The 24,023-nt window shown below is 36.9% G+C and overlaps 1 long non-coding RNA gene across 1 annotated transcript in view; it reads right to left on the bottom strand.

The window, feature by feature from the left end:
* Positions 1 to 2,816, bottom strand: part of LOC148125879 (uncharacterized) — a 10,284-nt gene extending 7,468 nt beyond the window's left edge. The window contains exon 1 of the long non-coding RNA XR_015743602.1: positions 2,187 to 2,816. This is a non-coding gene — a long non-coding RNA (uncharacterized LOC148125879). The remainder of the gene's footprint in view (positions 1 to 2,186) is intronic.
* Positions 2,817 to 24,023: the final 21,207 nt, after the last annotated feature.

The raw sequence follows: 24,023 nt of genomic DNA, 5'->3' as shown, positions 1-24,023 counted from the left end.
ACTTTTGACCTATCTTAATGACTGACAAATGCCCCACCGTTTTGCTATCTAAATTTGAAACATTTTGCCTTTCTCCGATAGGTCTACTGGATATTGACCAGGTCTAACAAATCATCATTTATGATAAAAGTTCAAGAACTGTTACCAACTCTATAGCAAAAATAATTACTTATTTACTTAATCTTTACAAAAAGAACCCACTGAATTTAATTAGACTTACTATCAATACACAAGATTGCTGCTTTACACTGCTTCAAAATCTGATTTGCAAATGACTTTCCATTATTTTAAAAATATACTACATAGCAGTAGCAAGCATACTTCCCATTTTGGAAGCTGCAGCCTCTGTCTACCTTTGCTAAGTCTCCCTCATTAGAGCTTTTCTCTAATCCTCATCAGTCATGGTGGCCAATGCCACATTTGCAATCCAATTGCAGAGACTCCTTTCCAGGCCATTGAAAACTCTATAAACAATACACCTGAACAATCAATCCAAATAGGACCTTTTACATAGCAACCATTAACTAATTAGGTTCACTTTTGTCTTGTTCTCTCTTAACACATATTCCAAGTCTTAGCCACTCAACTTTTCTGTGCCTCAAGGGGTTCCCTAGATTTTGAAAATTCTGACAGCTCTTCTTCGTCCATCTGGGGCTGGCACAGTTATATACTTGGAAGTATATACTTGCAATATAACCATTCAGTATACAACATGTTTATTTATTTATCTATCTATCAAATGTATAGTCATCCCTATAATTAAAGATATTCACAGGTACAAACTGATGGTGTAAGTCTTTATAGTTCTATACATAGCCACAAACATTTGCAAATTATCCTTTTGAGCAAAAGGCTTACATGTTTGTATACAATCCAAATGGAATACTACAGCTAAACAGATGCATTCAAAGGGGAGGGGGATCCCTCTAACTTTTTTCCCTTGGGAGTTTTGTTCATGTTAACTAAAACCAAATGCCTCTAACAGCTCATTTGAGAATTCAGAAGCTCTGGGTAAACAGCGAGTGAGCTGGCTTTTTTTAACCTTAACTGTGCCAGTTATCTACTTTGCAGACTCTACCATACACTGCACCACATTAAACATTCCCAGAAAAAAACCCTAAATATCACGTTTTCACCTTTTTTCCCCACACATGAAGTCCTTTTCTATTAAAAGCCACACAATTTATCTGCACCCCAATCGATCAAAATACAATCCTTAGCCTTTGCGTAGATAAGTTAAGGCTCTCCAGAACTTGTGAACCTGGGCAAATCCCTCGGGATGCCAAATTATAGGGTTCTCCATATAAGGAAGTACAACTAAACATGTCACATGTTAATCTAAATGCGGTAGGCAATGTGTCAGCCTTTCAAAAAAAAAATGGGTTCCCGCTTTACAGCACACTTTATATATATATAAATATAATGTAAATATATATATTTCCTCCTCCAACAAGGAAAAAAAATAGGAATCGCGCTTCTAATTTTTGCCAGGGGGGGTAAGGCGTCGGACTCGGAGGGGTGGCTGCAATATGGAGCGCTATGATACTCGAGGCCTGTCAAAGTCAAGTGTCCTACCCCGACAGCCAAGTGGAGCGGGCGTTGGGTCTAAAATAAGGGACACGCAGCACGCCAAGTTCAGGAGTAACATAAGCCCGAAACAAAGGTCAGTGAGGGAAGGGGGCCTTTTCGTACACCTGCTTAGCCTCAGCCTTTGGGCGCGAGTGTGTGTGTGTGTGTGTGTGTGTATGTACAGATTGCAAAACTGCACGACCCTGCAAAGCAGCAGCACTCTCTCTCACTCACACACACACACACACACACACACAGACCGCGTACCCGCGGCAAGAGAGGAAACGTCGGCTGGAGGCAGAACTGCAACTGCGACCTTCTGCCTTTCGTTTTCTTTGCTTTTCTTTTTTTAAGCACGGCGAGGGGCGCGAGAAGAAATCCTTAAAACTGTGGCGGGGACCTCCAGGTCCCACCGCCGGTAGCCCTCCAAACTCGCTTCCTCGGTTTCTCCCAACCGGGACATGGGAAGAAAAAAAAAAGAAGAAGCCAGGCGACTGCTATACGCGACTCCGGATCTAAAGCACAGTTAAAGCATTGCTCGCTCGCTCGCTCGCTCTCCCCCTCCCGCTCAGCCTTTCCCCGCCAGTCTTGATCGACAACAAGGAAAGACGTCTTACCTCTCAACATTTTTTCAGAGGCAACCATCAGATCTCGGACGGGTCGACCAAGGCATTTTGGGAGGGGGGGTAATTCGGGAAAGGGTGACCCTCCCAAACCTTGTTTTTGTTTTGTTTTGTTTTATAAGGGAGGGGAAAAAAGCATAAACAAATAGAACCAAAACAAGCACTGGGGGGGAAAAGGTGGGGGAAGGGAGAGAAAAGGGGAGGGGGGAAAAGATGGGACGCGCCACTCGCCTTGTCACAGCGGCATTCTCGTCGCCCTAAAACCTCCGGCAGCTGCAGTGCAAAAAAGACTGTCGCCGACGGCTGTGCAGGGCACGCTCTTATCTGAAGCGCCGAGTTTCCGCTGCTGCCTGCGCCGCCCCTCCCCCATCCAGCGAGCTCTTACCAGGAAGCAACTGGGCGTACTACTGCAAGAATGCAAAAGGGAGGAAGGAAGGGAGGGAGGGAGGGAAATATAAAATAAAATAAAATTACACGATATATATAATACGCGAGAGGTTAGGCGGGGGCGCGCAGAGAGCCCCTCGCGCCCAGTCGCGCGCGCATATCGTCTGCCGCGCGGCTGCTTCCCCCTTTGGTGTCTGGGTCTCTCTTGTGTGTGTGTGTGCGTGTGCTTGTCTGTGCAAACAAGGTTTGGAACGGGACTGGCGAATAGATTCGACGGGGAGAGGATGGGGAGCGGGGGTTGGTGGGCTAAAAGTGGGGGGGGGGGGAAACGACCGCCAAGCAGCCGCCGAAAGCGCGCTCGGGATCCCCTTAAACCGCTCGCCTTGGTATCTCCCAAGTCGATTTGTAGAACTTGAGAGGAAAAAGAGGAACAGAACGAGCGAGAGGCACGCACGTAGGCACGCACGCACCACATCCCTCTCACCATCCCTTTCGGCGCGGTGTAAATGCGGCGGGTACAAAAAAGGTCTCTTTTCGGTGGAGCATCTCGGCGGTGGGGGGGGGAATAATTGGTCTCGCTCTGTTGCTGCAAAGTGGAGGCGCCGGATGGTATCCCACCCACAGACTTTGCAGCACTAACTGTAAAAACTACTTAACATTCAAGGCACCTTGCAAATTCGCTCCATCATCAGATGGCATCTATTGCTTGTTCGGTTCTTTTTAAATACTGCGCATTTGGTACTTCTCCTTTTAGCCCTAAGAATTTTAGGTCTCCCTTGTTCTATTGGAACCAGTCCAAGGGTGCCATATGCGGGGGAGGGGGGGGAGTAATAAACCAGAGATCGTGATCGTGCAGAAGAGATGCCTTGTTCCTAGATCTGAGTTTCTCCCGTTCAGACAGATGCGCTTCTCGTAGCTCACTAAGGTAAAAAGACAGTTTCATTTGGGTTCACGTATTTATATACTTACCGGATTCATCTCAAGTACCGACAAGGGCTGACAAAAAGTAAAACAATTCACCGTTTTGGTTTGTAAACAGTAGGCCCCAAACCTATTTTTATTAGATGAAATATATTTTTTTAAAAAAAAAACAGGAAAGTATGCATCATTTGAGTCCCCACCTACAGCCTGCAGTGAAGCAGTCTAAGAACAGAGAGAGAAACTCGTTTATCAGAAGTTCTGTTGAGCTCCAAGTTCATCCTCCAAGAATCATGGTAGTGTCTTCTCCTATTTTTCCATGCATTGGTACCCACTCAAGTGTGCACCTATTTATATATTATTAGCCCAAGGCAGTCTTGGAACATTACCACTTCAACATCAGGTTTGAAACTTAAATACTGTTCACACAATGCTATATCAGACATGCTTAAGCTGAATGTGCATTCCTGCCAATATTAGATTTTTCATTTGCATTGGAGAGACAACTGAAATGCTGATGTGGGGTTTTCATTTGTGAAGATGGCATTAGATGGACTAGCACTTGTGCAAAAGGTTCTTGTGCAAATCATTCAACACTGGTACTTAATGACTGTGCACCAATCCTCTTGAAGTTTTGAGGCACGTAGACAAAAAAAGATTCGAGCCCACAATAAAGGGAAAATATTCCATGCTATTGGGCCTCTCTTCTGCACCAATTAATGTGCTGATAAATTGTGTGGAGGCATTCAAAGATGTTCTCCCCTTTATTATGACAAAATGCTACAATTAAATTGAAGTCTCTTTTGGCTCAAATAAAATAAGTCTATTACCAATTTATTTACACAGGAGAAATGGTAGTTTTCACAGATAATAAAGTACTATCTTGATCCATCAGTCCGTATAAAGCAATTGGCCATTTCATGCCAAAAATTATACTATTATCTACAGTACCTGCTGCCAAAAAGAGATACTTTCAGTCATCTGAGGGAACAGGACAAAGAGCCTCTTAGATTCAATTTCTCACCAAAAACAGATGTCTTGTACTATCTAATCTTACTGCTGGCAGTTTGGTTGGTGCACATGTATTGCAATCTCTGTGTGCTGGGTAGAAACTTTGTGTATTTGTGAGTGCTTGTGTAACCCCATAATAGTCATCTTAACCCAACTAGGATCTTGCCCAACTGCCAGCTAAGTCTTGCAAAAAAAGAAAACAAAACATAAATGGGGCCCTGAGGCTGTAACCGTCTTCTGCCTTACCCAGCAAACATTTGTCAATATAGCCACTGTTTAGTCCGTATGCTGGAAAATTATTTTTCTTTTAAAGTTTATATTCATTTGTTGATTGCACCTTTGTTTGTTGAATGCATGACTTCCTTTTGGGATAGATGTTTAAGCACGATTAAAAAGTGCAGTGGTAAAATATGTGGATTATGGTATATTCATTTGATGTCTCAGACAATTTGTGAAGGCCTTTGTTCTTGAGTAAAATATTCAAAATCCTTGTCACTGAACTGGAACTACAAATAATGATAATCGTTCACACTATATAGGTCAGATGTCAAACTTATGGCCCGCGGGCCGGATGCGTCACGTGCTAGCCCTGCCCCCACCCACTTTAGCGAAGGGAGGGGAAGTCCCAATAAGTCATGTGACACTGCCGTGACAAGATGAGTTTTACACTGACAGGTGGAAGAAGTGATAGTCTAAAGTTGAAGAACTTCTGGGTAATTTCATTTTAAAATGAAAATCCATTGGAAGGAACTATAATCCTACTGGCAACAAATAATACAATACAACTTCATGTTATAATATACGGTAAACTAATAACTAAAATTTCCATAAATATTACAAACTAAGACATTACATTACAATGTCTTAGTAACAGGCTAAGGATTTAGTGCAGCATAGCAGAGCATTAAAAATATCTAAACTTCGTGTCTGATAATTTTATTGCAACCCAAAGGTCACATAACAAGAAGTGAGTTTTTTTTATTAATAAGAGAATTGCTTAACAACACATTTTTGTCTTTTGTTTTGATTGTTTCTATGCGTTAACATTTTTTACTTTCTTTACAAAATGACCACACAAGTGGAATCCGAACAGGCAATCAACCAAAATACTACCAGGTCATTCTTTATAATATGTGGAACTGTTAAGGGATGTTATTGAATCAAGACAAGATTGTACATGTGGAAATCATTAGCCAAGATCAGATTCTGAGGACCTGGAAAGAGACTACTGTACAGACCAGTTTAATATGTTTAAAGCAGGCTTTAGTCAGTTCCCTAAATTTATAAATAAATAGCTATTCAATCAGAAACATCTGTGAAGTATTTTTATACTTTTGACTACCTGTGTAGTAACTTTCAACTATCATTTGGTTCCCACTTACAGAGACATGTGGTTGGAAGAGTCACAGAAGCAAGTATTTTATGTAAAAGTTTCTGTTTTGGGAACAGCTTTCCCTTTCTAAAGCAAAGAAAACCCCATTCATATGTCCTTCCAAAAGCATGTTTTGGAAGGCTTTAAGATTGATTGATATTAGAATTACATGTGGGTTATTGTCATACAAAATGTTTACATTTTAAATAGCTTTTTACTGATAACTTGCTTTGTCAAGTTACTACTGTTACTCGGATACACACTACTGGAGCCATTCAGAATGAAGCACTTTATCCATAACTTAAATACAATTAAGCTTTATGAAATGTTTGCAGTACTACTAATATTATTAATAATATGACATGCAAGCTGTATTTGCTTGTAGTCACAGATGCAAGCTGTATTTGCTTGTAGTTTATAATGTGTGAACAAGTGAATATCTATTTTATGGCAGAACTAGATGTGATTTCAAAAACAAATTACAAAAATCAGTACATACTTCTAATGTATAAGTGGTGCTTGAAGTCATTCATCTAGGAAATCTCTATTTCAGCCTGGTGAACAGCAAGTATTGTTTACGAACAAGATACAAGAAATCCAATAGGACTGAGACTTTCTTTATCCCCATTGACATTGAACACAAGTAGAAAAAGCAATTCTGCACTTATTGTTCCCATCTCTCAACGTTTTAGTAACTACGGTAATAATATAGTAATTTGCCATCAGATTTTTAAGCTGTGGAAGAAATAGCAACAATCTAGTAGTAAGGGTCCTTGTATGGACCACAACCTCATTGGTTCATCTGCTGATAGCTATTGATTGAACACGCTGTTCATGACAGTCTTTGTAAACAAGAGTTAACAATCTTTCATGTTAAACTCTTTCATGAGGTAAGTTATGTCATGATTACTAAACTCCAAATGTGCCTATTGGTCCAGAAAATGTGCCCAAGTGTGATCTAAGCCATTTGTTAAAGGTTTGTATACCTTTACTGTTTGTTCTCTTTGTCCTCTTCACAAAGCATCTTTTTAGTAGGTCAAGATAGACATTTCTTTCCATCTGCTTGAACAACCTGTACCATGAATGATGCTAACGAAGCATTGGGAATAAGAAATAAAGAGGAGGACCCTGGTGAACTTTTAATTTCCCATTAAATGTTTTCCATAGTGTTGCAGAATAAGAAGCATTTCACTATTGCAAATTTAAGTTCCTGTTTTTAAACAGAAGGAAACTAACCATCTTGAAAAAAAGTGAAGGTCATATTTGGGACTGAAACAAATTCTTCATAGACCACACACCCCTAAGCAAAGGAAAGAAAAAACGTATATTGTCATGAAGTTGACCTTGCATTTAATTGTGCAGGGACCGATTCCACTATCATCATAATATTATAGAAAAGGCTGGAAAAGAAATATTACTATACCAATGAGCCATGAATGAGCCATAAATTGTAAAGACACTCATACACACACACACACACACACACACACACACACACACACACATTATATCGATTGCTATAACATTTAATAAGTTTGTGCAGCCTTCAGTAGTTTTCAATTCTAAACCACAGAAGCTAACTTTCACCAGAGCTTCTATAGAAGTACTGTATTTTTAAGCAAGTTCTATTAGCCAGTCAGTTTAACAATAAACAATCTAAGAACACTGAGCTGTTGGTTTTTTTTTAATTTGTACAATGCTTTGCCCCCAGTCGAAATTTACATATATGAAGAAACACAGTTTAAAACTCTAGCTTTAGTCAATGGCGGGATTCAAATAATTTAACAACTGGTTCTCTGCCCTAATTACTTCTTCCAACAACCAGTTCACCAAACTGCTCAGAAAGCTAACAACCGGTTCTCCCAAAGTGATGTGAACTGGCTGAATCCCACCACTGGCCTTAGGATAGGAACAAGTTGCCATGGATAATTCACTATATGTGAGAACATGTGGATTATAGATTGCTTTGTGCAGTCTGAATCATAACCCAAAGAGAAATAATGAAGCCAGGGATATTTTCATTTAAGTGACTACATGATGGCAATTATCAACAACTTTCTAACTTCCACTCCAAACAGCAAATTATCTAAATTGCACTTTTGTAATGACTTGTTACTGAAATGCAAATAACATTGTGTTGAGTTATTTAAAGAGGCATCTTTGTTCCTATGAGATGTATTAGATTTATAAGTATTGTGTTCACATGCTTAGAACCACTATGGTATGAGATAAACTCACAAAGATCTTAGCTGCATTGGGAAGTTTAAATGTCTAAGAGAGAGAGAAATTTCTCTTCCTCTCCACCCCCCCCCCCGCCCCCTGTGCATGTGAGAGAGAGAGACAAACAGAGACAGAGAACTAAACCTATTCTGCACCCACTTATTCCACAAAACCAAGAAGCATCTGCTCTCTATCCAGAGAAAAGAAAGAGTATCTTTCTTTTTCTCCTTAACTTTAGAAACAGATATTGATGTGGAACACTCAGCAACTGCTCTAGTATGCAACGCATACACAGATCATTCAAAGGCTGCAAGAAAGGGAAGAAAGAGGGAGGGAGCGGGGAAGAGGAAAGGAAGAAAGAGGGAGGGAGGTCTGAGAAGATACTTGGTGCTTCTTTCATTTATTTATTTTATGAAAGTTATCCAAATTCTATGTCAGTATGAAAAAGTAATAATTCATTCCAGTTCAATTAGAGGCATAGCAAAGATTATAAGATTACTAATTCTTTTCTTCACAGGAAGATTTTTACCGCATGGATTCTAGGGGCACATACGCCCTGTTCAAAAGAAATTTCTGAAGATCTTCATGAAAAACTTATTATTAGCTAGAAAATGCTATCAACTCATTTCTAAAGCCCTCTACCAATCAATGGCTAGAGACTTAATCTTGAAATGAAGAAGCATGATGGCAAACCCATTTTTTCAGAATGAATATTGTGTCAAAATCTCTCCAATGATGCAAATTGAAATTGTCCAGGAAGTCACAAAAATGCCAGAACCACATCCAAGGATTGGCAGATCCCTATAATTTAATGTTTGTGTTCATGATTTTACCATCAAACAAATGCTACATAAAAATGAGATTCACAAGAAGGTAACAACACATAAACCATTACTCACTAAAAGAAAAATGGGTGCCCCATCAGACTTTCACCTACTCATCCCAAAATCATTGGATAATATTCCAGACTTTTGGAAGAACACTTGATGGATAGATTATGTAAAAGTGGATTTTTAAATAATATATGGGTGCTATTATTTTGGAAATACAGTAGTTAAAAACTGAATTCTACAATTAGAATCACATCCTAACTGTTAAATATGGAGGTGGTAATATTAAGGTTAGAAGTATTTTTAAGAATTCAATGCTTACTATTATTGAAAAAACTATGAATTCTATTTTGCACTAGAGAATTCCATAGACAAATATAAGTCCATTACTTGAAGCTGATATGTAGATGGCTTATGTGGCGAGAAATTGATTTCAAACCTATAAACATGTATAGTGTTACAAAACAATGGATAAAGAACACAGTATTTTTGTATAGACAAGTTAAGGCCAAAACCCATAAAACTGGTACAAGGTCTGAAATGTTTATGTTGGTTCATGCTAGTAAGTCTTCAAATATTACTGAGTTGAAGTAATTCATATTGAGGAATGAAGCAAAATTCCTACACAAAAATCAGACAGACCATTCATTAATGAATTACAGAAAAAAACTGTTTAAATTCCTTCAGCTAAAGGATGTCGCAATTAGTGTTTTTCAAACTTGGCAACTTTAAGATGCATGGACTTCAATTCCCAGAATGCCAGCTGGGGAATTCTAGAGTTGCAGTTCACACATCTTAAAATTGCTAAGTTTGAAAAATGCTGGCCTAAATCAAAGGGGGCATTACTTTTTCCACATGGGCAGATTGCATTGCTTTGTTGATGAAATGTAAGAAACAAACACAAAAATTATATTACTTGTTCCTTGAAACTCCTTTTATGTTATCACTGCTGACTAAAAGGGAGAAATACTTTTACAGAAGGATATCACTGCTTTCAATTCTATTACTCGGAAAATAGTCCTTATTCACTGCTGAGCCCCACCTCCCAAACTCAGAATAAATCTGTTTGCTGTCTCCTTAGCGGAGGATCACATAGTTTACTTCCTAGAATTCAAAACTGCATCCATACTTTTAATCTCTTATTAAAATAATGGATTCCTTCACTTTATTATATCAAACTCATGAGCTTAACTCCCTTGTCAATAGCAGCCTTTTCTCCACAATGGAGAATTACAGTGCAGTTCCTGATGAAATTTGAATTTCTCCACTTCCTCTCAAGCTTTTCTTTCCAAATAATTCATGAAGTTTCCTGATAAAATTTGGGTGAGAAAAAACTTCAAATAATTCTTTGGCCAAGGATTAGTATGTCTTTCTGGAAGGCCCTGATAGGTTTTTGGTGAGATACAGAATTTATTCCAGAACCCTGTGCAACAAAATGAAGGTTGAATTATTATATAAATTCTATTTTACTAAGGAAGGTATTCTGTGTTTTAAAATCATTTTAACTACATTGTTTCTATAATGTATCAACAAGTAACATTTTTAAGAACGCCACAGTGTTTTCCCCACTGCTCTGTTTACGTTATATAGTAATTTGCTTTACAATAATATCCACTCTTTGTTAGTGTAAACCACTTGAAATTGTGGGCTGTGTAGGAGAGATAAACTTAATTGCTAAAGATAGTTGATTCTGTACAGAATGAACTGTTGGGTCTGCTTCTTATGTCCCCTTTTATTAAACTGTAGCAGTCTGATCTCCACACTACCAGTCTCACTACCTCTGGCTACGCTTTTAAGAATTTAAACTTTAGGAAATTCAAAATAACCTATTCAGTATAATAATCAAAACTAAAGTTTTCATGCTACTTGTAGTATAGCATCCATTAAACATTCTGAATTTGATTTTTTTTAAATGCAGTTGCTTATTTTTAAAATGCAATTTTAACTACTGTATCTCAGAAAAGAAAACTAGACTTTGTACAGTATATCAGCTCTGAAAGCACTATAAATGTGTTGCTGCATTTTATCTATTAAAATGCCTTCTACAAGTTAAAAATGCCAAAATGAATGTTAAGTGCTGCCTTAACATTTCTTTCTTCTCTGAAATTTGCAAACAAATTCTCAGTATCATAAATTTTCCAATTTCTCTTGAGCAATCTGTTGAAATAGAGGAGCTGCACAAGCACAGAATTGTGTAGAAAAAGAAGCAACGTTCTTGCATATAAAAAAAAAAAAACAAGCAACCTGTTCTGTCTTAGAAAGGCATAAAAAAGCAATAAAAGTTAAGGTCTGTGATGTAATTTTTCATGCATACACCTCCATAACACACATTTATTTCAAGGCTTCATTATTATACAGGTGTCTCAATAAGACATTGCTAAAATTTGTTTCCTAAATTCCTTGTTAAAATACTGCAAGTCACTGTTTTGATAAACAAATACTGTAGACAAATAGTGGAGCTTTAGGTTTTCATTGATTCATGTCCTGAATTTATGCTTCAAGCAGTTAAAACAATGAACAGCTAGTTTCAAAATGTTATGGTTTTTCAAAACTTTGCCTCTCTGAGACTGAAAAGCTTTAATACAAGACATAATTTACTTTCAGCATAAAAGTGTGTATGTGTGTGTGTATGTAGAGTGTTTGTGTGCTTTATTCTGCTTCAAACTCATAATTTGCTGCTAAATCTACAAGGAGTAATTTGGATAATGGCTACCTTAAACCTCTGTTATAGCACTGTCTATAAGGAATTCATTATCTTTCTGCAGGGGTAAACCTTAGGAGCATAGACCACAAAACTTGTTCCCAAAATGGTATGTTAAACAAGCAAAATATAATGAATCTGTAATGACTTTTTTTTTTTAAAAAAAAATGCATTTATATTCCTCCAGGTGAATTATAGTGATCTCTCTGGACAGGTAGGGCTAAAAAGTAGTGTCTGGCCCCAGAGATATCCCCTGAGCTTCATGATCAAGTGGAGAGTTGATCAATTAGCTTCTAGTTGAAATTCAACCATTTAGCAAACACACTACACTGATTCTGCATGTATTTTTTTGCTGTTATAGGTCCCTTGAGCAACTTTGTGAAAATAGTGAAAATTTCTACATAGGTAAAATTGGAAAATACCTCTACAAGTACTGAGTACATAGAAAGTTGATATAGGTAGTGTCACCCATTGTTAACTATTCTCTCACATCATGATAGTTCTACTACTCCATACCTTGGGGGAACTCTGTGTCATCTCTTCTTTCAACATTGTAAATGCAGATTTTTTAAAATTAAATGATTGCTCCATTGAATTTTGCTACTATTCTATGGTTTCTTTCTCTCTTCTTTCTTTCTTTCTTTCTTTCTTTCTTTCTTTCTTTCTTTCTTTCTTTCTTTCTTTCTTTCTTTCTTTCCTTCCTTCCTTCCTTCCTTCCTTCCTTCCTTCCTTCTTCTTTTCTCTCTCTCTCTCTCTCTCTCTCTCTCTTTTTCTTTTTCTCTCTCTCTGATTGATTGTGGAATTTGGACCACTGACCACAACAACCCAGAGAGTTACTTATTGAAGTCAAACTATTTGTCCATCTGAGCAACTAGCAGCTATGCAATAGCCCCCTTGGAATTCTTTTTTATTTACCATCCCTTGAGATTATTCTGTCCAGGCTACCAGATGTTGGTGGCACTTCACTGAAAAATCAACAGTGCTATTTCCTGCCATTTTGAGGAAGGAAACACATGAACACTGGAATGCAGGCAAGCAGTAGCATAGCTTAAGATGAGGGGAAAAAAACCTTTCACCAAAAAGTTTAGAAAACAAAAACCTTGAGATATTGGCCTTGCTAATGTGTGCAGCATGGCTTGCCCTACTTTGAACTATATATTGCATCTGGGTCATCTACCAATAATTTAAGTATAGTCTTTAGCCATTAAAAATGTTCTCCAACTGACTATTATTGAATACTTTCAACAGATCTCAAGACTTCCCTGTAATTTCAGTCCGTTTAGAAAGAGTCTAACGTTTAGGTTAACAGAGTAGAAATTTGCACTGCTAGCTATGTGTCACCCTTTCAATTAGCTGAAGATGTCTATAATCTCCACTATCAATGTCCAATCCTTTAAATTTGCCCAAATGGCATTAAATGGCAGCACTTAACCTAAGTTAGTGGGGGGGAAAACTCAGGAAAGTTCAATCTGATTATTACTTGGACTTGATTAATAATTAGTACCAGGATTGTAGGTTGGACTGGGAAATCAAAATACTCCTCAAAGAAGGCTATGGAATACCGCTTAGGCCAAGCAAACAACATGGATGTCTCCATGAAATCAAGAAGAACAGCTCAACAGAAAGAGACTCTGCTTTTATGTTGGATGTTAGGATCCTGCCCTTCTCAATCATTGTTGCCCATATATGAGCAAAGAGCAGCTTATTAATATCCTCCTGAAGAGGCATTACTCATTTGATCTTGCACTGTTCCTTATTTTTCTCAGCGTTAATAAGACTAGAATAAAATGTTTTCCTTATTCGTATTCTGTCATGGGAGCAGAATTCAAAACAGTGATAAATTAGAATAACTGAATGATAGCCAGCATGTCCACATAACAAGTTCTCCCCAGCAACCAACAGCTCTGAGCCAAAAGGTACTATAGGCAGACCTGCTTTCCTCAGCAAAGTTAAGAAAGAAGAATAGACCATAAACTTCTTGTATCTTAAAGGGGTTTTAGCATTAAGAAAAACTGATGGGAGGAAATATCTCATGATTTAGTTTTAATTCTAAGCATGCATGCCTGTCTGCAAACACACACATACACTAAATCAGTAAAAGGTTTGCAGGTGTTCAAGCAAAAGAAATGTCTTTGAATCTTACAAGGAACTGTCTTGCCTTATGTTGAAATTTTGGCTGTTCCAGAACCTCATTTAATGAACCCAAAATATTAATTTTATTGAAGAAAGAAAAGCTTCAACATTTACATACCGAGAGATAAACAATGTCTGCTGCTCCCTTTCTTACAAAGGCATGCAAGTATATAAATAGCATTGCAAAATTATAGCTATTCCTTGCTCCATAGCAAGAATTTTGCCTGAAAATAGACTTATTCTCCTGTGTGTAATTTGATATGCACATTTGATCTGGCTTAGTTTTTGTATAAATACATATGCACTCAGATCTCTGATAATAGCATTACACCTGATAGCACTTCACATTAACAATTCTTTGTCTTTTATCAATGTTTTTCAAATAACAGCCTGCCTTTTGGGGGCCAAAGTGGATGAGATGCTTGATGATTTAGGACTGGATCTTTGGAGGGCTTTTATTTTAATTTGAAAGAAGTGTGAAATAAGTCAGTCTTCTCCCAGTCCTTTGATTATGTTGAAATACAATTCCCTTTATCTCCATAATAAACAGTCTGGGCTATATCAGTGTGAGTTAGGATGTTATAAACACACTCTTCTGATAGATAGGGTGTGAAGAAAAATTTACCTGTTTCTATACTCCATTTTCCTAACTTAAATGCCTGCCCTTTGTTTCAAGCCAGAAAACCCATACATTTTCCTATGCAAGCTTTCTACCCCAGGACTAAGAGAATCTCAAACACAACACACAGCTATTTAGAACACATCTCACAGAACTAAGGAGGTTTCAAGAATTTTTTGCAGCTTCGAATATATAAATATACTGTAAATGAAAAGACTCCCTCCTGTTATTGCAGTTAAATATTAACTAAGATTGGGAATAGATAGGCAGCTACCACTGAGCAAGGCTGACTGGACAATTTCCCTTTATTTCAATTTGTCTTAGCTGGATGTTCACAGATCTTCCAATGATGTTCCATCCACTGGCCTTACCCATTGCTTCTGATTCTTCTGTTTTCCATAATCCTGCCATGCACAGTTGTATTTTCTGTTTCATAACCCACTATCATGTGCCTCAAGATACCTTCCTTGTACATTTGTAAATTCATATTTAGCAAAACAAATATGAATTAAAAATAAAAATAAAATAAATGTGAATTAATTTTTTTAAAAAAAATTGTGGATAGATGACTAGAAATGCCAAACCCAGTTTAAATACCTGGCTGATTGTGCGACCAACCATAATAATAATAACAACTGACAAAAATGATATGCTGTTTGATTGCCAAAAGCTTCCGATAATATATAGTCCCCTCCCCAACTAAGCATTTGTAGGTTTTATCAATGTGAATTGACAATTGAATATTTTTAAAATATTCCAATGACTCAAACTGGATGCTAAGATTTTACAAATGGAAAAAAAAAATCCAATCTATTCTTATTACAAAAATGATTACTGTCGTGGATATTATGCAACTGCTGGTTGGGTATTTTTAAATAAAGATGATGATGATGATTCATTTTTTATATTTTCTCAACTGTAGGGGGGAGAGAAAGTATTTCAATAGCAGAATAACAGAGCCAATCTTTAAGGATATTGGTTTCATTTTAGCAGCACAATGAGGACACTACTGAGAAATTCACTGTTAGCAATCTATTTCATACCAGGAGATCAAATCATTATTAATGCTTTTGTAATTAATTTCAGTTTTCAGAGTATTACCTTTTATGAAATATTGAGATGGGTAATGACCTACCCTGATCAACTAGCAATTAATCTAATTAAGCAAGGAAATCCTAATGAAGCACTGCTGTGGTCCACTGTTGGAGAAAAGATTTGGGATAGCCTCCTTCAATCTAGTGCCATTCAGGTGGGTAATGTTGGTAATGGACAATTATGGAAATTGTACTCCCATACATGTACACACATCTCAGGAAGCAGGTTGAGGATCTAAATGCCCTACCTATTTATGCTTCCTATTTATATTCCATATGACTTGCAATTTAAGAACATGACAACTTAAGAACATATTACCTATAACCAAATTCAACTCCATGAAATCAGAAAAAGTATTACTAAATCCAGCTTTAGACAAGAAAGAAAGTTGACATAGCATTTGGAAACCTGATACAAGAGAGAGTACATTAAACCTAGGCATCACTTCAGGTGAAATTCATTGGCAATTTTTATTCCATACTGAATGGAAGTTCCTTTTACCAATACTGAAGTCTGAGAATTCTAACAGTACTTTTTTTTGAGGGGGATTTCCAGATGCAGAAATGCAGAATAAAAAGAAAGTGTGATCCATTTTGGTATGTAAATGAATTAGGTAACTAACCATTTGTAATCCTCCTGTGAATTCTTGGTACTTTTTTTCTTTTTTTCTTCAATGCAGAAAGTCCTGTTCTATAATTTTCATAGCACACTGATTCCTTTATATTTTGTTTTGTTTTGTTATTTTATTTTACTGTTGTTGCTTGCCACACAGAGCTGGCTTTAGTTTGATTAGATAGATAGATAGATAGATAGATAGATAGATAGATAGATAGATAGATAGATAGATAGATAGATAGATAGATAGATAGATAGACACATGCATTATTTTTGTTTTAGATGGTCTTTATTATCAGGCTCTCTAGTAGGAATGAGTTGTGCTAATTCTAAACAATACAATGTGAATTAATTGTAGTTCATAAGAACATAAATGCCCTGCTATTCAATTGCTATGAGACATTCATAGTAGAGGGTACAAGGACAATAGCTACTCTGTAGCTCGCATTCTCTTATGTTCAGAAGCATTCTGTTCCCTGATGTAAAACACACAAACATGTATAGGCATTCATATTTATTTATTGCATTTGCATGCATATACTCAATGTGTGCATATAGGTTTCTGAGATAAAATATCTATATTAAACAATCAGGAAAACATCCATGGTGAACTGGATGAATCTAGGGAGTTTGCTTGAATAAATCATGATTTATTATGATTAATCATGGTTGTGCAATCACTGCCAGTGTTTTTAAAATATTGCCTGAAAAGAGCTCCCCTTCCCCTCACACACACTGGAGTTCACAGGAATTGGAACTTTGCCATTCCAACTTATGACAGTGGAGTTATGGCATATAACCTGATGAACATAAAGAGAAAATTAGATATCCCTAATAGTGTGAAAACTCTTTTAACATCTGTTCTTTGTCTCATAGGGGCAAGTGTCTTTCAATATTTATTAGAGACAAATTTAAGCAATTGCTAGGGTTTTTATCTCCAACCATACGGGGAAGTACTATATGCTCCCACTTTGTGTCAACAAAATTTGATGAATCCTGAAAATGTTTTCCTCTAAGGGGACATTAATCAAAGTTACTCTTAATATAATGCAACCTGCTTCTCAGTGGACATACTTAACATGTTATGACCTGACCATGTTCACTGTTATAAATGGTGCCCACAGCAGAACCTGAATTTCAAGAGAAATGGATTTTTATCCTGAAAAGTGGACCCAGGACAATGGTAGACTTATGCTTTCAAGCCACCATCCTGGCTTCTCAGGTTATGGACAAAAATAATCCAATGATCAAAAACACTTTGCCAGAGAACAAGATGTCCAGTATTTCAACTTTCTCATCTAATTGTATATATATTTTTTCTTCATAACTGCTGAGCAGTATCTGTAGCAGCCCTGAAGGTAGTAGAGAAGCTTAGAGGATGCATAGTTATTGAGTACCATAAAATCTTGAGGCATGATGACGTGGAAGATAAGAAAATCCAACATAAGAAATAAATTGTTTTCTTCTTCTGTTTTCCAGACAAATAGTGGAAAAGTAAAGTGCTTCTCTCCCTCCCTCCCTCCCCCTAGTAGTGTTCTTTAAAATAATGGGAATTATTTAATAATGGGAATTATTTAATAATAGTATCTGATAAATTAAGCCAGCAGCAGAATCTTAAAGAATTCTTTATAGTTATTGTATACTAGCTAGAAATACCGAGTATAGATGTTCAAAACTTTTGTACATATGCTTCCAATTTGTTTTAATATTAGCTTTTGAACTTTTTTTGGCTGAAGAATTGGTTTGTAGTATTTTTTTGTGGGGTGGAATCTTTCTCTAGAAAAAAAAAGCTTTACTGAAATATAATAATATAATTTCATGTAGCGGCTGAAGAAAATCAGGGTTGGAGAAGCACATAAAATTGAGTTAAGCTTAGCTCCTGGTCCCTTTCTCCAAATCCTGAACAGGATTTAGAAATCACATAGTATCCTAACAGCAATTAAATATAGTTACGTTTTATTCTCCATAGTTTCTTTATTTTGACTATCTTGATCTACTCCCACTTATTGTTTCATCTAAATTTTAACTCAGAATCTAGTATGCCCTTCTTTTTTTGAACAATAACAGAATGCTTTTGTATTTCAACACCATGTCTTGCTCTCCCTTCTTATTGAGCTTCTTGTTTAATTTAGAAGTCCTGAGAATTTAAAAGCTTGTTTGCAAGTTGGCAACATTTTACTCTGACAAAAAGCGAAGTCTTTTAACATATTTTAAAGGGAAAATATGTTGCAACAGATCAGTTTACAATGTTTCCACTTCCTTTCTTCCTCTCTAGGCACTAATTTGTGTGTTTTCGTTTTGTTCTCACAAACGGCAATGTCTTTAAAGAATGTACTCTTGCTTTGAAAATATGTCAAGAGATGCATGCATTAAGTTTTAACTTCTTTTTTTATTTTTCATTTTCAGTTTTTATATCTATCTACATGGATTTAAAGAAGTAGGGCACTAAGAATTGATTCCTTTGAGCTTGGGTGTTATAGAAGACTCCTGAGAATACCTTGAATAGCCAATAAAACTTTTATTTATTTATTTATTTATTTTATTTGTCAAACATTTACAAGGTAGCAGGTATAAGTATGAACATAAACATGAACAAGGAAGTAAATATAGATAGACAGGGACAGTAAGACAGGGACAGTAGGAACGCTGGTGCCTATGCCACCTTTATGGACCTCTTAGGAATGGGGTGAGGTCCACGGTAGACAGTTTGAGGTTGAATCTGTGAGGCTTTGAGATTGTTGGATAGAGCATTCCAGATATTGACCACACTGTTGCTGAAGTCGTATTTTCTGCAATCGAATTTGAAGTCGTTTACCTTGAGTTTGTATTGATTGTTTGCCTGTGTATTATTGTGATTGAAGCTGAAGAAATCATTGAAGGGTAAGACATTGTGGCAGACAATTTTGTGTACTAGACTTATATCGGACCACAAGCAGCGCAGTTCCAGATTGTCCAAGCCCAAAATTTCAAGCCTGGTGGCATAAGGGATTCTATTTTGGGTAGAGTCGTAGAGTACTCTTCTCGAGAAATACCTCTGAACCCGGTCAATTATGTTGATGTCCGATATACAGTATGGATCCCAGGTGGACAAGCTGTATTCAAGAATTGGTCTGGTAAAGGTTTTGTATGCCCTAGTTAACAATACAGTAGAGTTCTTACTGGAGGCACAAATGACCAGGCTCAATTATCCTACTTCGGACATACATGCTCTAATGTTGGGAGTGGTAAAAGGAAAGACAAGAAGACAATGACCAGCAGCAAGGTGGCAGGACTCAGTTTCAGTGAGAATGAGTGGAGCATTGAGAGACATTAAATAATAATTTAGGAATAGTTCCTCATGGAGATTATCTATCTTTCTATCTATCATCTATCTATCTGGTCACTAGGGGTCAGAAATAACTTGATAGTACATAATCAATTATTTTCCCGTTTCTCTATTGTGTTATTCCTTTCTGGGTTGTGAAATCAAAAAGGGAAAGTGGTTACAAAATACATGAAAATTAGAAGAAGAAACTGAAGAAATCTAATCAAATGTTGTTCACACCAAAACCACTGCATCTTTCTATCTCCCCAAATCCCCTTGGTTTCTACCTTGAAGCTTCTCACCTCCCTCTTTTTGAGTAGCTCATCAGTGCCATCCAACCACAAGAAATCTTTTCTTGACGCATTTGTTCCTTCATGTATTCATTTTCTAACTAGATCTTTATTTTCCACATAAAATCAATGAATGTTTTTTTTAAAATTTTGGTTACCGATTTCATATTGAAATCACATTTATTCCTCTCCTACTCATTTTTCTTCCTATTTTTTCTTGCCCTGCCACAAAATTGTCTTATATTACCAATTTTACATTTCTTTTCTTAGCTTCTTCTAACTTACCCACCTCTCATTTCCATATAACCGAGTGGGAAGAGGTACACTTATACATAGATATTTGGTTCTTTAAATAAGCATAGTTTCTTCATATCAGATTACATACTACCCACTACCTTTTTACCAGCATTCATATGCCTTAAAATAGTTTTATTAATTCCTTACATCTTTAGTAAACATCCTATTGTGGTATATAAAATCACCTTCCTTTCCCTTGCCTTCCCTCTCCTTTCCTTTCCCTCTCCTTTCCTCTCCTCTCTTCTCCTTTTGCCATTATGTATAACTTTCAGTAATTTACTCTCAGACACTATTATTTTAGTTCTTCAGACATTATTCTTCTGATCAATATTCATTGCATCATACAATCTAAGTAACCTTTGCTGCAATCCTTAGGTTGGCAGCCAACAACACAGCTTTATCTGCAAACAGACATTCACATCACTATTATATCACAAAAATCATTCCTTATGGATTTATTCATACATACACTAAAAACACAACGTTCTAGTCTTACCTTTGGCTCAATGTTGAGCCATTTATTAAGCTTTCAGTATTATCTTTTACCTGCCTGGCTTTCCTCATATGCTTGTCTGATCACATTTAGAAAACAACCTTTAAGTTCATTTTTGTGCAAAACAATAACTGGAGCCTATTCACTTTTCAATAAATAGACGGGGAATAAACTTTATCGGATTCAATGAATTGCAAAATACTGGCCTTCACATCCACTGCCCAGCTTAAAACAGTGCTGCACTTTATAAATGTTGCCCAGTAGCACTTCTTCTATTCCCCAAACTTAGAAAATTAGTTTTTTTAAAAAAATTCTTGTTACCTTTCTCTTTGTATAGGGGAACAGTAATACCATTTTTTCTATCATTAGCATAGATCCAACCATCATGTAGGTTAAAGAAGTCATGCAATTACTGTATAAGCAGACTAGAATTGTATTTTAATGTTATTCACCAGTTGCATCATCTATACCTGCAACCTTTGCCATTTTTCAAAAACAATATTTTTGACTTACTATTATTAGTTTTATGATATTCACTTCAACTCCACTATGTTATATATCATCTCTATACAAATCTATAGAATACCCCTCAGCATTTTCTTATTTTCATTTCATCCCAAATCATTTAATTATTACTTTCATTTTTCCCTGGAAGCTCCTTCTTTAGTTCCTTTCACCCTCTTCTCATCCAAAACAGTTTTTAATAATCTTAATCATTTCCATCAACAACCCAAATCACAAGCTTTGTAATTTCTATGATTCTTTTAATCTGAAACATTCCTTGTTCTCTGACTAAATTCTGTACAGCTATCTGTATTATTCTATATATATTATTCAATGTCTTTCTCTCATCTTCATTCTACACAGGAACTATTCTCATGCATTCTCATCCACGATACTTTTTACTTCGTATCTTTGTATTTTTTCCATTGGCGTAATATCACATTTATTTCTAACACAATTTTTATTTTGTTCAAAGCAGCATCCATATCTTCTTTTCTTGTATCCACTTTTTTGAGATATTAATTTATGGATACATTTTCATATAAAATTATATTTCTCTTGTCTGCTTTCATTCTTGTTTCTTTCATTTATTTTCTTCCATATTTATTTTTGGTTGGTGGCAAGCTGCATTCTTTTTATTGTTGGTTTTAGTTTATCTTATTTAGAAAACAACTCAAGCCACAGATATAGAGAATGAGAAATACTTGGAAATAGTGTAGATAATAAAAGATACTGTGAAAACAATGCAATCATGTATGTATGTATATATATATGTAGGTCTAGGTGTGTTTGGGTCTTTTCCCGTGTAAGATTATCTTGGTGACATTTCGGCAAGGTCCCACTTGCCATCCTCAGGCTGGTGCTTTCGGCTTCCTGCCAGTGCAAGCAGTGTGTGATCGGAGCTGCTGTCTCTCTCTATATACTCGTGGTGGGGGCTGGTGTGCTGGGCTGGTTGGCTGCGCTGCTGCCTCTTGATTGGTTGATGGAATTGATGTTGGTATAAGGGGCTGTGTGATGGCCTTGTGAGTTTTGTTGTGGAGATATCCTGGATCTTGTGCTGTAACCTCCTGGGTTGTTTGTTTTATAGTGATCTTTTTTCCATTAGCCTCTCATATTTTAACGGCTTCGGTAATGGGCTGTGTGATGGGCTTGCGAGTTCTTTTGTTGTGGTATCCTGGGTCCTGCATTGTAATCTCCTGGTTCGTTTGTGTTTTGATCTCATTTCCATTAGCCTCCTGTGAAGTAACGGCTTGGGTAATGGGTTGTGTGATGACCTTGTGAGATTTATTGCTGTGGTATCCTTGGTCTTGTGCTGTGATATCCTGGGTCATTTGCTGTGTTGCAACTTCTTGAGTTCTTGTGTAATTTCCTGAGTTTTCTGATGTGATGTCCTGAGTGGGTGGCTATATAGAGAGAGACGGCAGCTCCAATCACACACTGCTTGCACTGGCATGAAGCCGAAAGCACCAGCCTGAGGATGGCGAGTGGGACCTCACCGACACATCGCAAAGATACTCTTAATCTTACATGGGAAAAGACCCGAATACACCTAGACCTACATACCTGTACCCGTGAAAATCTATGAAAACAAAATGTGTGTGTGTGTGTGTGTGTGTGTGTGTGTGTTATTCAGCTTTGTTCGGGTATTTTCCCATGTCATTATAGTTGTGCTTTTAAAGTTGTAGCAACGTTTTAGCAGAATCTCATCTGCCATCATCAGGCTTCTGTATTGTGCTCATCTATGAGTTACAGCTGTTTTTGTTTTAAATTTGGGGCTAGCCTACTGCTGTGTTAGAATGGTTTTTTTCTTCATCCTGATTGGTTGGGTGTCTTGGTCTGTGTGTATTGGTCTTGGAGTTTGCTGTGTTCTGCTTGATAGGTGTTTCCAATATCTTCTATTTGTTTTGTAGCACTTTTTGTCTTGATTGGCTGGCAACATTATGTTTCCTGTATTGGAGGCTTTTAGTGTGGCTTGGCTTCGAGTAAATGGACAGCTATCATATACATATACATACACACACACACACACACACACACACACATATATATATACCAGAAGTCGCACCGCAGCTGCATCACTACCCGCTTCAAACCTCTCTGACCCATACATGAAGCGAACTGACGCCCACCATGAAGATGCAGCACGACCATGATGGCAGGATCACAGCTCACCAGCTCATATCCCCCAGCAACTAAGACTAACCTGAGCACAACCAAGCCCCCACCTGAACAGAACACAATCAGGACACAGCCAACCCCCCAACCAATCAGAACACAGCCAAACCCTCAACCAATGAGAACACCCCCCACCCAATCAGAACACAGCCAAGCTCCCACCCAATCAAGTCACACCCCAACTAGCAGTTAAAAGGAAGAAGCAGCTGCAAGCTCACATTACTCTGAGAAGCACAGAGCCGAAGACACAAGCCTGAAGATGATGAATGAGACTTCATTGAAACGTTGCCTAGATACTTCCAATTTTACGCAGGAGAAAACCCAAATAACCAAAGATCCACATACAAATACCCGCGAGAACCTCAGAAAACAAATATATATATATTGTATTTATCCTACATACTGCTATTATAGAGGTTTTTTTTTAAATGTTAGCACAAAGAATTTAGGACTAATCATACTATACATAATGTCCATGGTTTTCCAAGTAAGTGATATGTAAAGCTTACTTGGAAAATCATGGACATTATGTATAGTATGATTAGTCCTAAATTCTTTGTGCTAACATTTTTTTAAAAACCTCTGTAATAGCAGAATATAGGCAATAACTTCATAGGTAATAAAAGGCTGCAAAATATATTACTAACTAGGCAGATATAATTGATACCATATTTGTTTAATACTATCTAATGTTAAGAATTTTTATGCCATCCAATCCTAAGATTCTGGGTAGTTTATAACAACAATATAAAACAGATTAAAGTGGCATTTTGAATGCCTTCATGCAATTAAATAAGAGTTTACTGCAAAATTGCATGATGTCCACTGGGTATAATTGGCTACCTTAATTTTGTTTTAAAAGGAAGC

Source organism: Pseudonaja textilis, chromosome 4 (genome assembly GCF_049901715.1).
Source record: "Pseudonaja textilis isolate UNSWEBS1 chromosome 4, rPseTex1.2, whole genome shotgun sequence".
Taxonomy (NCBI): domain Eukaryota; kingdom Metazoa; phylum Chordata; class Lepidosauria; order Squamata; family Elapidae; genus Pseudonaja; species Pseudonaja textilis.
Note: the sequence above shows the minus strand (reverse complement) of the source record. Positions and strands in the feature narration are given on the sequence as shown.